The 16,773-nt window shown below is 42.7% G+C and overlaps 2 non-coding genes across 2 annotated transcripts; both read left to right on the top strand.

The window, feature by feature from the left end:
- The first annotated feature begins 5,660 nt into the window (after window positions 1–5,660).
- Window positions 5,661–5,959, top strand: LOC146559277 (signal recognition particle RNA). The gene has a single exon (XR_014888386.1).
- Window positions 5,960–6,670: 711 nt separating this feature from the next.
- On the top strand, window positions 6,671–6,753 carry trnal-cag (transfer RNA leucine (anticodon CAG)). The gene has a single exon. It is a non-coding gene; the product is annotated as a tRNA-Leu (tRNA).
- Window positions 6,754–16,773: the final 10,020 nt, after the last annotated feature.

Here is a 16,773-nt window from a genome sequence, read left to right as displayed (position 1 = left end):
TGCAGCCCGTCGGCCACTAAAGAACTATGCAAGTCCCAAACAATTAGCCCCTGTAATAGCAGGTAGGACAGAGAGTGGTAACAGTCAAAAAACTAGGAATTTCAGGCAGGGCCCCCATAATTCCACTAGTAGTCGGGCTAGGGAAATCAAGCAACGTGGGCCTTTAGTGTGTCACTCCTGTGGTCAAACAGGTCACTTTAGGGCAGATTGTCCAAGTCAGACTGTCAGTAACACATATATGTGCTTTTCTTCAAGGGGTGTCGAAGATGAAGTTGAGTCTTCAGCGCCCTCTTCTCAGCATGAGCGCACCACATGCGTTTTTATTGAGGAAAAGCCATGTGTGGCTCTTCTGGATTCAGGAAGCAGCCGTACCTTGGTTAGGCAGGAATGTCTTCCTAGGGATGCTACATTTTGTGGCAAGGTAAAAGTTTGGTGTGTTCACGGTAATGATGTGGATTACCCAATTGCCAACATTAATATTCAGATTGACGGCAAGCTGTATTTACTTTCCGTGGGAGTTATGAGTAAACTGCCATATCAGGTTGTGTTGGGCCGTGATCTTCCCATTTTGCGAGATCTGATAGCCAGGGGAGAGGAAATCAACCCAAGTGTTACAGCTGAGTCTATGGTAGCAGTCACCAGGTCAAAATATAAGCATCACGCGGAAGAAGGTTTAGGTTGGGGTGAATTTCCTTTCGCTAACAGTGATGTTACTGATTTTGAAGGATTAAGTCAGGGTCGCATAAGAAAGAGCAGAGCCCAGAGACGACAGGCTAAGCTGAGGGGGACAAAGTTCACTGAACCAGTTCCAGTGCCACAATGTGATGAATTACTAGTCGTACCTGATGAAATGGCTCAGCTTCAAAGAGAGGATCCATCTCTAGCTCCCCTGTTTTCAAAGAGTGTCACAAACGCAACAGAGGTCACTGAGAGAGGCAGAGAGCTATTTTTCCTAAAGGGCGAGCTATTATATCGCCGTAGTAGGGTTGGAGACCAGTTGGTTGTGCCTAAGAGTTTAAGATCCACAGTACTGCAGTTAGCTCACTCAGTCCCTTGGGCAGGACACCTGGGTCAAGCCAAAACCTTCTCTCGTATGTCAACTAGATTTTACTGGCCACAGCAGTTTACGGACACTGTGCAGTTTTGCAAGTCGTGTCCCGAGTGTCAGTTAACAGCACCCGGAAGGAAAGGTGACAGGGCTCCCCTGATCCCTATGCCAGTCATAGATACCCCGTTCTCTCGTGTTGCGATGGACATCATAGGCCCATTAGAGAGGAGCAGTGCAGGGCACAGGTATATTTTGGTAGTGTGTGACTACGCTACAAGATATCCCGAGGCTTTCCCCTTAAAAAAGGTTAAAGCTCGTCAGATTGCCAACTGCTTAATACAAATGTTCTCGAGGGTAGGCATCCCAAAAGAAATCATTACTGATCAAGGGTCTAACTTTACATCTAACTTCATGAGAGAAGTCTATAGATTGCTGGGGATCAAAGGTATTAAGACAACTCCCTACCACCCACAAACAGATGGCCTTGTTGAACGTTTCAACAAAACCCTTAAAGCTATGTTGAGGAAGTTTGTGAAAGATACAGGAGCGGATTGGGACCAGTGGCTTCCTTTCTTGCTCTTTGCCTACAGAGAGGTACCTCAAGCTTCCACAGGGTTTTCTCCTTTCCAGCTCTTGTATGGCCACGCTGTCCGGGGTCCCCTTGATGTGTTGAAAGAAGCTTGGGAGGCTCCAAATCCCAGAAAACAATGCAATGTTCTTTCATATGTTCTGAAAATGAGAGATAAGCTTGAGGAGCTCCAAGAGCTGGCCAATACTCATCTGGTTGGTGTCCAACAACGTCAGAAGCAGAGTTATGACAAAGCAGCTCGTAGGAGGATTTTTCAAGAGGGACAAAAGGTTTTGCTGCTTCTTCCATCATCTGAGAACAGTCTCCTTGCCAAGTGGCAGGGACCGTATGTGATCAGTAGGAAAGTGGGTCCAGTTACCTATGAACTGTACATGCCTGAGCGTCGCAAGAAGCATCAGATATTTCATGTCAATTTGTTGAAAGAATGGTGTGATCGGCCAGCATCTTCACTAGAGTGTTGGGCTCGTGCCGTGGTCGAAGAGGAGGAACCACGGGAGCTGTTCTTTCCTTCTCCAGCAGGTCAACAACTAGTTCCTGATGTGAGTCATCTTACTTCCAAACAACAGACAGAGGTGAAAGCAATTATGCCTGCTGATCTTTTTAGCACCAAACCAGGTTGCACCAATCTCATCCAACATGAGATACGTCTCCACTGTCCCAATCAAAAACCTATTAGGGACACCACCTCACGGGTTCCTGCGAAGCTGATGCCAGCATTAAAACAAGAGGTGGAAGACATGCTTGACATGGGGGTCATTGAGCCATCTAGAGGTGAGTGGTGTAGTCCAGTGGTTCTAGTGCCGAAGAAAAATGACCCTAAACAGAGATTTTGTGTGGATTTCTCTAAACTCAATGCGGTTTCTGCTTTTGATGCTTATCCGATGCCAAGAGTAGAGGAACTGATTGAGCGTTTGGGGAACGCTAAGTATCTTACGACATTAGACCTTTGCAAGGGCTACTGGCAAGTACCTTTGACTGAGTCTTCGAAAGATTTGACAACTTTTAGAGTTCCCAGTTGACTTTATCGCTTCAGAACAATGCCTTTTGGTCTGCACGGTGCACCAGCCACATTTCAGAGGTTGGTGGACGAGGTTTTGAGAGGTGCAGATGGGTATGCTGCAGCATACATTGATGACATTGTGGTGTTTAGCGAGACCTGGGAGGATCATGTTCAGCATCTTTCTGATGTCTTTCAACGGATTAAGAGAGCCGGGCTTGTCATAAATGCACACAAATGTCACATTGCTAAGTCTGAGGTGGAGTACTTGGGTTACGTCATCGGGGGTGGGGTCATCCGCCCTCAGGTGTCAAAGATTGAAGCCCTGAGTGCCTACCCACCTCCTACGACCAAACGGAAAGTGAAATCGTTTTTGGGTCTGGCGGGGTGGTATCGCCGCTTCATTCCCAACTTCTCTGCTAGAGCAGCAGTCCTTAGTGACCTTACTCGCAAATCTAGCCCCACAAAGGTTAAATGGACTGCCGAGTGTGATGCAGCTTTTGTTGATCTTAAAAACTGTTTGTGTAGTGAACCTGTTTTGCAGTGCCCGGATTTTACCCGGCCATTCACTTTGCAGACGGACGCTTCCGGAGAAGGACTTGGAGCAGTGTTGCTGCAGGGTGAGGGTGAGGATAAACGACCAGTGGTGTATATAAGCCGTAAGCTCTTTCCTAGGGAAATGAAATATTCCACTATTGAGAAAGAGGCACTGGCAATAAAATGGTCTCTGGATACATTGAAGTACTATCTAATGGGTGATGAGTTTGTTTTGGAAACTGACCATCGTGCATTACAATGGATGAACAGAATGAAAGACTCTAATGCCAGAATCACTAGATGGTATCTGTCCCTACAGCCATTTCGCTTCAGGATCCAGTATAGACCAGGGCACAAGAATGTGGTGGCCGATTTTCTGTCCCGTTCCATGGAGGAGTGAGTGCCTTAAGGGGGGGGGAGTGTGACAAAGTGGAGAAGCAGTTGTAATTCTCTCCATTTGTCCCATATGTGTTTACCTTTTTTTTTTTTGCACATTGTACACATTATTCTGTTTCTATGTATTTGCTATGATTTGCTATTTGTCAAGTAACATTGCTTCACTCACTATCCCGGGTTTGTTTGTGTAAGCGTTTTGTTGCCGGCAAATCAAACATTCTGCAAATTAAGACAAATACTAAGTTATGTTTCTTTATACTTTATTATGTTACAGATTAAGTCATTTGTTCATACTTACTCTGTTTGTCTTTTCAGTCTTCATGAGTGTCAGGTGTGGGGAAACGCCCGCTTGGCATTTCCTCATTTTAAAGTCCTGATCATGTCACACATGACATCATCAGGTCAAACCATGTGGAGGGGTTTCTTTTTCCAGAGAGATGCTTCCTTTTGTTTGTGTTAATGTTTAAAGGGATTTGTTGAATGTTTTTCCTTTTGTTAATACTGCCATTTAGTTGTGTAAATGTGCATATTAGAAGTGTGTAGAGGTTTTGTGTTTTTAGATAACCTGAGTAGAGTTTTAGATCCCTCAGTTGAGTGAGTGGTACTGGCTGGGCAATTGGAGGGAAATTGATGGCCCTATTTAAAGCCAGTCTCTACCAGATGCAGGAGAGAGGAGAGGTGAGCTGTGTCACCAGAGCCATGTTATGTTGAGTTTTGTTAAATGAATTGATTTGGGGAAAGTTTTGTTAAGTTATACATTAAATTAAGTTCACTGCAAATAAATTGCTCACCTTGGAAACCCAAAATGTCTGCATAGTCTGCTTCCCTACCACCTTCCTTGACGTTCGAGTGTGACTACCTCACATAACCGAACGTCAAAAAATGGTGGTGGAGGAGGTGTGTCGAAAGGAGGAAACAGTAAGACACGCCAGAGCCATAGCGCTGGCCAAGCAGGGTCACTGGATGAATTGGGAGAGTTTTGAAAAGAGGAAACTCTTATGGAGTGAAATCTGGTGAAATCGGTGGGACCTGATTTTTGGGGGGTGAAACCATACTGCATGTCTTCTCTGGCACATTGAATTTCTGTATGACTTGTGTTTTCTGTGAGAGCTTTATAAAATCAAGCAGCTAACCATGACGTCTGCCTTTACAAAACACTTGTCAATCACTAAAGAGTTCCTTCACTTGTCAGTCACTATGTGGTACTAAAGAGCTGTCTGAAATTCAGTTACAACCCACACAAAGTTACAGATTGGAGTATCCGAGTGCTGAGGTGCGCTTGTGCGCAAAAGTCACAAACACTCTGCTGACTCACTAACTGTACAGCTCCAAACCTCTTCCGACCTCAAAGTCAGCACAGAAAGTGGGCGCCACGAGCTTCGTAGTATGTGTTTACATGGCTGAACAGCTGCTATATTCGAACAAACGCCTTCAGAAGAGACTGCGACCTGAACGCAGTGCCTTCGACCGCTTGGCGACCAAAAACAAGTTACCACTATGTGACATGCAGTATGGTTTCACCTCCCAAAAAGCAGATGCCACCGAGATTTGAACGCGGATCGCTGGATTCAAAGTCCAGAGTGCTAACCATTACACCATGGAACCGATGTGAAACTGTGTGAACTGTCATGTCATGGCAACCTGTCTAAAAGTATTCAGCCAAATGATCAGTATGGATGACATTGTAGATTATTCGCACTACGTTTCCATGGCTGAACAGCTGCTATATGTGTTATGAGAAGGATAATGTGTGTTTCTTCCAAAGTATCTAACAGTGGTAACCTCCACCAAACTGGCACTGCAATGTCAGAATGGCTGAGCGGTCTAAGGCGCTGCGTTCAGGTTGCAGTCTCCCCTGGAGGTGTGGCTTTGAATCCCACTTCTGACATTGAAGCTTTACTCTTCTTGATATTGTGACAAAATACTCTTGGGTTAACCACGAGCTTTCTAAAAACTTGCATATAACAATTGTGCACCATTCATTCCTCATCTTTGCTGCCCATCATTACAACTTTGCTAATGATGCGCAGCGGGATAGTGTCATGATGTTACCTCAGACATGGTTAAAAGCCCTGTTAACGTAAGTGCTTCTCGCCGGGTGCGGTGGCGCGTGCCTGTAATCCAAGCTACCGCGAGGCTGAGGTTTGAGGATTGTTTGAGCTCAGGAGCTCTGAGCTGCAGCAGGCTATGTCGATCGGGTGTCCGCATTGCGTTCGGCATTGATATGGTGATCCTGGGGGAGCCTGAGACCACCAGGTCACCTAAGGAGGGGTGCACCGGCCCAGGTCGGAGACGGAGCAGGTCAAAGCCCCCGTGTCGCTCAGTAGTGGGATCGCACCTGTGAATAGATGCTGTAGCGCAGCCTGAGCAATACAGCTAGACCCAATCTTTATACACATCCTTATACTTGTCTCTAGATCACACAGCAGCCTCATCAGCATGTCTTGGTCTTTTTAATTCAAGTCCAAAACACTCACAAATCTGCTGCTCTGCTTGTCCGGCACCACCTCCACCTGCAGGACAGCTGCAACTACATCCTCCACTCTAAACACGCCACCGCCCAGCAGGTGGAGACAAACTCAAAGTAGGACATTTCCTTGGTGAGGAGAGAGGATGGAACCAAAAATGCATTTATCCCCGTGTTCTGTGTTGATGAAAATCACCCAACAGGAAAGCAGCTGGGCATTCATTTGAAACCAGTTCACAGGTTGGGCTGTGGTTCCCCCTCTAGCGTGTCTGCTTGAACTTTCAACTGTGAACCTCTTAGATCCAACCTTCCCAACTGCTCATCTCGCAAAAGACAAAATAGAAGAACCCAGAATGTCTTTTTATAACTGCTCACGCTTTTTCACGCTTCCCTCACAGGACGTCACATTTCACACTTTGGCCATCCAATCAAGTTGTTGACATCTAATCATTCCTGTCCACCACACCTGATCTTTCTATTTCGATCTGACTTACAACATTTAACACAAACTTTTAAATCAATATATTTTCTTAGTAATTATTTTTATTTGTTTATTACATGCACTTAACATACAAGTATGTCAAATGGAAATCAGCAACTGCGTGGGATTATTCAACTAGTTGGCTGCTGCAATGTGTCAGGATGGCCGAGCGGTCTAAGGCGCTGCGTTCAGGACGCAGTCTCACCTGGAGGCGTGGGTTCGAATCCCACTTCTGACAATTGTATCTTGGCACTTCTTTCTTCCTGGTACTCATGGGTCTTTGATCAGTGGTTAGAGAGTTAATCTCATACAGTTTATGACAAAATTTGATCCGAAGTGATTGATGGCCCTAATCACGACCTTTTGACCTCCCGCCCCTCCCCCACGGAAGCGTGTAATGAGCGTGACGAATCGCATCCGGAGAAGGGGTGTGGGAAACCCCCCGCGTGTCGAATTGCATCCTGAGAAGGGTGGGTGAACCCCGGAAGCGCGCCATCTGTTGCTAACCGTGTCGAATTGCATCCTGAGAAAGGAGGGGGGGAACCTCCGGAAGCGCGTCATCTGTTGTTGGGAAAAAAAAGTTTTTAGAGGGGAGGGGGAAACCTCCGGAAGCGCGCCATCTGTTTGAGGAGAATAAAAAAGCAGAGAGGTGGAGTCCGTCACAATTTCTAAGGCACAGACACAAGATGGATTTCCTTCTGCAGCCCAGCAGCGTTCCTGTGTCCGATGAGATCTGCTCTCCCAAAGAAGAAGGCTTTGAATATGACATATTCAATCTCGATCCGGACCTTATGACCCTACCGGAAATACTCCGGAAGTGTCTAGTCATTTTCAGACCTGTTGCGTCATGTTCCCTAAGCACAGCGGTGATGCAGCAGCTGATTCTGTGATGTATAGAGAGACAGAGCGGGTGTAATTTTACTTTCTTAAGCTGCACCGGCGTTTGTAATGGAAATAAAGAGTGACTTCCTGTAGAGATTTCAATAGTATTTTATTTTCCTATAATACAGACGCTGTAAAAAACCTTTAAGATACACCATAGCTTGTGATGAAAAGAAGAACTTTCTATCCACTTGTAACCTACAGGCTGCCTATGTGTAAAAAACGAATAAATATCCCTTAGTGAATACTACTTTTCCTTTTGAGAGACTGAAAAACAAACCAGCGACAGGCGATCTTGTTTCACACACACACACACACACACACACACACACACACACACACACACACACACACACACACACACACACACACACACACACACACACACACACACACACCCCGCGGGCCAAGGAGGAGTTTTTTTTCTTCAATACTTTAACAATAAGTTTTCTCAATAGATAGAAAATGATGACGCTGAGGAGTCAACATCCGATATTATCATTGCTTGTAACCCGGTAAATAATTTCGTACATCTCCTCCCCTAAAATAAGCCTTAGCGGAAAAAAAAGCTCATATTCGAATAAGTTTATTAAAGCACCCCCCTCTGTGGGAAAGAGTCAACCATGAGGCGAGTTTTGTCAACAGCAATTGTCCATTTGGTAAAACAAATATCCGTCTCAAAGTCATATTTTACCGTTGCAGAATGTGGAAAACAGAAGGCACACACACACACACACACACACACACACACACACACACACACACACACACCGCGGGTCAAGGAGGAGTGAGACGGCAGAATAGTTTTTTTCTTCATTACTTTTACAATGGGATTTCTCAATAGATAGAAAATGATGACGCTGAGGAGTCAACATCCGATATTATCATTGCTTGTAACCCGGTAAATAATTTCGTACATCTCCCCATAAAACAAGTCTTAGTGGAAAAAAGCTCATATTCGAATAAGTTTATTCCCCTCTGTGGGAAAGAGTTTTTTTCTCAGAGTCAACCATGAGGCGAGTTTTGTCAACAGCAAGAACAAAGCCAGACAACTGTTGCCCATAAGGTAAAACAAATATCCGCCTCTAAGTCGTATTTTACCGTTGCAGAATGTGGAAAACAGACAGCGTTCACAAGAAGGCATTCAAAAAAAGGAAATTGGATACCCCAACTCTCCCGACTGCACACACACACACACACACACACACACACACACACACACACACACACACACACACACACACACACACACACACACACGCTTGCATAGATAAACTCTGAATATAGTAGTGGGACTTCAGCTGTTTATGTAACTTACTATCTTAAGACTTTTGTGTCTACAATAATTAGTTTCCTTGGAACCAGATCCCTACCTGTTAATAATTCTCCACTGTACCCATGGTTCAGAAAATTACAGTCAGCCTGCCAGGGACACGTCACTCAGAGAGCTTTTAGAAACATGAGAGGCATCCATACATTTAGAGCACGGGTCTGTTATCAGAAAAAAGTACAAGCCGGAGTTGAATGGTGTTCAGTTTCACCTTCCTTCCTGTTGCTCTATGACGTAGTTTGAAACAGAAACCACAAGTGAGTCAGTCTCGGGTCGAGGTTAGGATTTCCAAAATCAGAGTTCACACACATGTAGCTCTTGATCATATATGTTCATATGTTAACAGTCTTTTTCTTCCCCTTCTTTATTTCTGCGGGAGTCAGGTGGCAGGAACTCTGTGGAGGTATTTCATCTCCAAAGGCATTGAGTATCTGGACACTGTGTTTTTCATCCTGAGGAAAAAATTTAACCAGGTCACCTTCCTGCACGTCTACCATCATTGCTCCATGTTCACGCTCTGGTGGATTGGCATCAAGTGGGTGGCAGGAGGACAGTGTGAGTAGCTTACAACACAGCAGACATCAGCTATATGATATATATATGAATTTATCAGCATTGCTGTTGATAAAGCCTTCATCGGCTCTGTAGTTTTGTGGTTTATACTGGGTGAGGGCTGGGAAGAGACACAAATGCCTTGGTGGATGCTTCAGGAAGCTAAACCAAACATGTGGAGCTACTTGTCTATAAACCTTTTATTCACTACTGGTTAATGTATTCATTATTGTTGTTTGTTGAGCTTTTTTTTTTTTTTTTTTTTTATAATATGCATCTGCATATTAACAGCCATGCTAGCAACTCTGTAAAGGTATACCATTGGCAGAGGAGCACTTTGAGCTAAGTGCTAATGCCAACAAGGCAACATGTTGAGAGTAATAGCATTTAATCGCTGAAGTTTACTATTGGGTACAATGTTTATCATGTTCACAGTATGTATTTAGCATGATAACACGCTATCACTTGCTAATTAGTAAACACAGGTGCAGCTATATGTATATTTGCAAGTAGATGATTGTGACTGAGAGTAAACTGAGTCTGAACACTGATGAGGAAGCTAGATGACAAATTTCACTGAAACCCACAAGCATAGTATCGTCATATGTAGCTTGGATAGTTTAATCTGGATTCATGGGCCCCTGGACCTACACTTGTTTGTATCTCCCACCCCCTCAACTATTGCCTTTTTATTGGATACAGACAGCAGGAGTTCAGAGCAACTCAGTTTAAGATTTTTTTTAACTATAGTAAGCAGAACAAAATTAAAAACTTATTGTTTCTTCTACTGCAGCATTCTTTGGTGCACATATGAATGCGATGATCCATGTCCTGATGTACCTGTATTACAGTCTTGCCTCCTGTGGACCTAAGATCCAAAAGTACCTGTGGTGGAAGAAGTATCTGACAATTATCCAGATGGTAGGTTGATTTCCAGGGTGGCTGATTTTGAAATTAAATATACTGATTGTAGGGATCATTTGACTGAAAATCATTCTTCTTGCTATGAAAGAACGGTGAAAACACAATATGGTGCAAAAGCATAACTCTTATTCTCTCTTTGGGGCTCAGATTCAGTTCCATGTCACCATCGGTCACACGGCCTTGTCTCTCTATCTCTAAAGACAGAGCACATATCTGAACCACTGGAACACAGAGGTAAGAGAAATCTGTGGAGATACATGCGAAGGATTAAACTATAAATTAGTTAATATTAGATTATTTCTGCCAAGAAAAATGTTGCCTGAGTTGATGTAGCAGTAATCTTGTTTGCGTTGGCCATGTTTCTTTTGGTTTGTGTTACCTTACCTGCTTTTCTTTCATACTCTCTTTAGGTAATAAAGCCACATCTTTACCATGAAGCTACCTTTGGCTCTGGTGTTTGCACTCACCCTCCCCATCATCAGGGCTCAGGTTCCTCACTGGGGCCCGTGTCCAGAGCCTGCTGTTCAACCCCCCGTCAGCCTTAAACAGGTACCAGTGACGATGCAGACTGTGCAGAATATGCTGAACACATTAGGCGTGAATGTCATGAGATACTTCTTCTCTCGCACAGTTTGAAAAGGAAAAAGCTGACACCACAAACATTATCAGAGATTTCTGTTAAACGAGAATTTATTAATATAAATATTGTTTTCATGTGAAAAAATAATTTAATTTATTAAAAGTACTTTTTATTTATATAGTTTATAATATATATATATATATTTTTTTTTTTCAGCATTTCAGCATAATCTTTGTTGTAAGTCAACTCAGTACCCAAAGTATTGTGTAAGTAAAGCTTTTCAGTACCTTTAATAGCATAGAAATGTGCATACATTAGTACAATAACTGAATAAATGAAGACAGACTTTTTCCCAGAGGGGAAACTTGGCAAAACATTGTGTTTAATTACTTCCTCAGCTGGTGTAGAGTAGGTTTTTATAAAACACATACCATATATCAGAGTATGTAGATTTATTCATAGTCTGCCGACCCCCTCTTCTTCTTCTCTGTGTTGGTGTTGTTGTTCGTGTGCGTGTGTGTGCGTGTGTGTGTGCGTGCCTTAGAAGTCAAATAATACATTAGCCATACTTAAAAAACATCTGAATTTCATTTAGAACTGAGATTCTAAGTTGTAAGCAGAAATCTTATGCACAGCCAGAAACATGTTTCCCCACTTTCACAATGCTGAGGTGTCAAATCCACAACCCCCAACAAATGGTTTGTTACACGCGGGTGTGAAGGGCAAGCTTTACTTACACAGCCTCACACACAGTAGATTTTTAAAGTTTTTGGGTACAGGGGTTTAGCCACAGATGCAACATCCACTTTTGATAAAGATCCCTCCACCTGTTTATTTCTTAAGAAATTAAGCATCTTTATTAAGCTCTTATTTATAATTGTCTACACAATAATAGACACCGTGTGCTCTGTGACATTATAGTCTTCTACTGCTGCTTCCATCGGTTTGCATTTTAAACTCCCAGCCTTTCAGTTTGTTATGAACGACTTTATATCACAAAATGTTAGAAATATAAAGTGATCCATGCGACTTTTTTATTTTTTTTATTTTTTTATTTTCTGTTTGATGGAAGGACTTAAGACACGAGTTATTTAAACAATTCTAAATGACAGTGTGATGGCCATAGCACTTTATGCGGGTCAAATGTGTTAAGGATAATGTTTATCAATGTAAAATTGCAAAGAACCTTTGAATAGATTATAACATTTTGTAAACAGTTACCTCAGAAGCTGTATTGGTAGATCTATGTATGTAAGGTAAAACTATCCACAGTACTTCCACTTAAGTAGCTACTAAACACATAAAGTCACCCTTACCAATAATCCGCTGCTCCTTGAAAAAGTAGCACAAACAGACAACTGATTGAGCAATGATAAGTAGAGCTACCCGAGGCCGAGACTCAAGCAGAAGAAAATTAAAAGTTGTTGTTTTTGTGGCTCGAAAAATTAAAGAAAGTATGTTTAATAATTCAACAAGACCCGCACCTTCAACACATGTACATTCAAATTCTGGTACAGGCTCATCATTGCTGCTGTTCAATAGTTTTTATCCGTTTGAAAAAGTCATTTTACGGCTTTAATGTTTCCAGCTGATAAGGAGAATGAGCGCATTTTAAATGAGCGTTCAAAGGCTTTAAACATCTGCTTTGTCTGTAACGACAGTATCAAACTACAGAGCATTGTTTTTACTAAAATTCAACATTTTCAGATGAAAATTTGGCTGCTTTTTGTTTTTTTCACTGTAACACCCACCTCAACGCCATTTTTAGGATATTCTTGGTGATCCCACCTTTTTCATATTTATGCTTCTGGCACTGAGGGTATCTAATACGCATGTTGTCACTGTGTTTGTACTACCAGCTGTGAGGGCTCTGCTTTTGCTTTGAGCAGTCTGTTTTTATTTTGTCTCGTGAGTGTGTGTGTTTTTCAAACGAGATCCTCGTCAGTTTGATTTTGTTACCACAAACTTTGTGTGAAGTTCACAACAGAGGTAAAGAGATTTAAACACCCCAGTTTAAGGAGGCAGGCAGGGGTTGAACCAGCTGCACAGGGCTGGTGAAGCAGAGAGTGTCGGGGGGAGATGTGCAACAGAAGCAGAGGGAACATTTTACAAGATGATAAATGGCAGATTTAGATGATTAAGGATTTGTTGACAAGATTAAAAGACACGTCCGTCAGAGTTCAACAACATTACAGTTTGATTAAATAAAAAAGTTTTTAGACTACACAAGGTTCATTTTCTCCTCTGATAGTAATCATATTAAACATGTCAAGAAAGAAAGAGTATAAAGAAAATAGTAAATGTGTGTCTAATTAAACTCTTCCTGTGAGCCTTACATCATCCTTTAATATGTTTGGTGTTACAAACTTGAAGAAGCACGGAAAAGATCATCAGACATTAATCTAATCAGTTTGCAGCCTTCATTCGTATTGAAAAGTTGAAATCTTCCCTGCTAGACCCAAGTGCAGCGTTTAACACCGTCGGCCAGAACATTTTATTACAGCTATTATTAAATGGAGAGTCCTCTTCACACACTGAGGTTAATTATGAAGCTCCACAGGCTTCTGTGCAAAGACCAGTTCTGTTTACATTATACGTGCTTTAGAAGACATAGCATACCACAGGTCAGCTCAGCAACATTTCGACTTTGGCTTGTTTTTTCTGGTTAACGTTAATTACGTAATTTAGAATTAAAGTTTAGTGTTTTTAGCATTTAGGATGGCCGTGGCGAGTAACTCAAGTGCTGTAAACATTTCATGAAACCTCATCAAAAGTTATCTGAGTTGGAAGGGTGGCTGTTAATAAGCCATTCTTAAGGAAGGAGAACAGAGAAAAATAAGGCTGAGGTGTGCCAAATTACACAAGAAATTGACTGGAAAAAGAAATCAGCTGTAATATGTCTTATGGAGTAATGATTCCAAATTTGAAATATGCATGGAAGAGGTCCGAAGAGAGATACAACAGTGAATGTCTATAGCCGTCTTTAACACAGCGTGGATACTCTACCGTGCTTTGAGGCTGGATTTCAGCCAGTGTTGTTGGAGCTCTTATCCAAATTAATCAAATTATGAATGTAGAAAAGTTCCACCAGATTTTGATCGACCATGTAATACCACGTAGTGTCTGATTGGCTTCAACTTCATTTTTCAGTACGACAATGATCGCAAACATACTGCCAATGTAGTCAAAGTATGCCTGGATGAAACAACGCATCAGTCATGGATTGATCTCTCCAGGGTTCGAATCTCAAGATAATCGAAGCAGTGTGGGATCATCTTGACAGAAAACAAAACAAAAGGCAGCCAGCATCCAAAGAAGAGTCTCGGATGTCTTTCAAGAAGCCTGCAGAACTAAGAAATTACAAGAAAGCTTACCTATTAGAGTTTAAGCTGTGTTGAAGAATGAAAGGCAGCTTTAACTGAACAAAAGGGGAAAAAAATCCCACATTGACAGCTAACTCAAGAGACAAAAAGCATTAGAACTCAAGTCATTACCTTACTTAAGGATAAATAAGTTAATTAATTACATTAATGCATAAGCAGAAAATAACCTACAGTAACTGCTTTGCGATATGGAAGTGCAAAAGACAACTGAAAGGGAGGATAGTTTCTATATATGTGGTTTCTATTAAGGGACAGAGGAACGATAAGAAACGATAAGAAATCAAGGACAAGGAGTGTGGTGTAGATAAGTGAGGAAATCCGATCATTACTACAAATTTAGTTGAAATTTAAATATTTTAACTATGGTGCCTCCTGTGAGGGCTGTCTGTTTTCCACATTCTGCAACGGTAAAATACGACTTTGAGGCGGATATTTGTTTTACTTTATGGGCAACAGTTGTTCTTGCTGTTGACAAAACTCGCCTCATGGTTGACTCTTTTCCACAGAGGGGGGGTGCTTTAATAAACTTATTCGAAAATGAGCTTTTTTCCACTAAGACTTGTTTTATGGGGAGATGTACGAAATTATTTACCGGGTTACAAGCAATGATAATATCGGATGTTGACTCCTCAGCGTCATCATTTTCTATCTATTGAGAAAACTTATTGTTAAAGTATTGAAGAAAAAAACTCCTCCTTGGCCCGCGGGGTGGGTGTGTGTGTGTGTGTGTGTGTGTGTGTGTGTGTGTGTGTGTGTGAGTGAAACAAGATCGCCTGTCGCTGGTTTGTTTTTCAGTCTCTCAAAAGGAAAAGTAGTATTCACTAAGGGATATTTATTCGTTTTTTACACATAGGCAGCCTGTAGGTTACAAGCGGATAGAAAGTTCTTCTTTTCATCACAAGCTATGGTGTATCTTAAAGGTTTTTTACAGCGTCTGTATTATAGGAAAATAAAATACTATTGAAATCTCTACAGGAAGTCACTCTTTATTTCCATTACAAACGCCGGTGCAGCTTAAGAAAGTAAAATTACATCCGCTCTGTCTCTCTATACATCACAGAATCATCTGCTGCATCACCGCTGTGCTTAGGGAACATGACGCAACAGGTCTGAAAATGACTAGACACTTCCGGAGTATTTCCGGTAGGGTCATAAGGTCCGGATCGAGGCCTTCCATAGTAAATATGCTGTATTTGAATATGTCATATTCAAAGCCTTCTTCTTTGGGAGAGCAGATCTCATCGGACACAGGAACGTTGCTGGGCTGCAGAAGGAAATCCATCTTGTGTCTGTGCCTTAGAAATTGTGACGGACTCCACCTCTCTGCTTTTTTATTCCCCTCCAACAGATGGCGCGCTTCCGGAGGTTTCCCCCTCCCTCTAAAAACTTTTTTTTTCCCCAACAACAGATGACGCGCTTCCGGAGGTTCCCCCCCTCCTTTCTCAGGATGCAATTCGACACGGTTAGCAACAGATGGCGCGCATCCGGGGTTCACCCCCCCTTCTCAGGATGCGATTCGTCACGCGGGGGGTTTCCCACCCCCCTTCTCCGGATGCGATTCGTCACGCTCATTACACGCTTCCGGGGGGGAGGGGCGGGAGGTCAAAAGGTCGTGATTAGGGCCATCAATCACTTCGGATCAAATTTTGTCATAAGCTGTATGGGATTAACTCTCTGTGGTTGTTGATTAATGGTCATGAGAATTTGCATAATTGTGATGAAGGAACTGACCTCCAAGCCCACTGTTCCTTCAGGGGGCTACTTTCAGTCATTATGCAAATATACTGTTTATAAGATTGGGGAAACCTGCAGTCAGCTGAGACTGAAGAAGTCACTTGGATGAGTGACGAGACATTTTTCCCACTGAAAACGCTACATTCAGATGAACAGAATCAACCTTTGGAGACTTCTTACTGTTGTGACAAAATACACTTGAAACTGGCAATTCTATATCAGTGGAGAACCAATTCCAACAGTCTAAGAGATGTCCATCAAGAGCCTGGGACGGTGGTATAATGTAGACCTCAATGATACCTGGCAACTTGACAAACGAAGGCAAAACTTGGCTAATGACCTCAGGCGGATTAACAACACTGCACTCCTTGAGTGAGGCTTGAGATGTCACTCAAGGACTCCCGGGACCCCATAGTGAGGGGCGCTGCTCCCACCCTAGCAACAGGGAGGAAGTGGACCACAGCCACGTCTGTGCTACAGGCCAAATCGGCTCTGAGCCATAATGACATGGTGGGTCGCGTCCAACAGGGCAGAGAAGGATTTGGTCTTGGCAACCTCGGTGGCAACAGGCATCTGTAACCGAACGTCAAAAAATGGTGGTGGAGGAGGTGTGTCGAAAGGAGGAAACAATAAGACACGCCAGAGCCATAGCGCTGGCCAAGCAGGGTCACTGGATGAATTGGGAGAGTTTTGAAAAGAGGAAACTCTTATGGAGTGAAATCTGGTGAAATCGGTGGGACCTGATTTTTGGGGGGTGAAACCATACTGCATGTCTTCTCTGGCACATTGAATTTCTGTATGACTTGTGTTTTCTGTGAGAGCTTTATAAAATCAAGCAGCTAACCATGACGTCTGCCTTTACAAAACACTTGT

Source organism: Mchenga conophoros, linkage group LG14 (assembly GCF_057382185.1).
Source record: "Mchenga conophoros isolate Kocher_MC1m ecotype Shallow Benthic linkage group LG14, M_conophoros_male_GT1.1, whole genome shotgun sequence".
In the NCBI taxonomy this organism is placed as follows: Eukaryota; Metazoa; Chordata; class Actinopteri; order Cichliformes; family Cichlidae; genus Mchenga; species Mchenga conophoros.
Note: the sequence above shows the minus strand (reverse complement) of the source record. Positions and strands in the feature narration are given on the sequence as shown.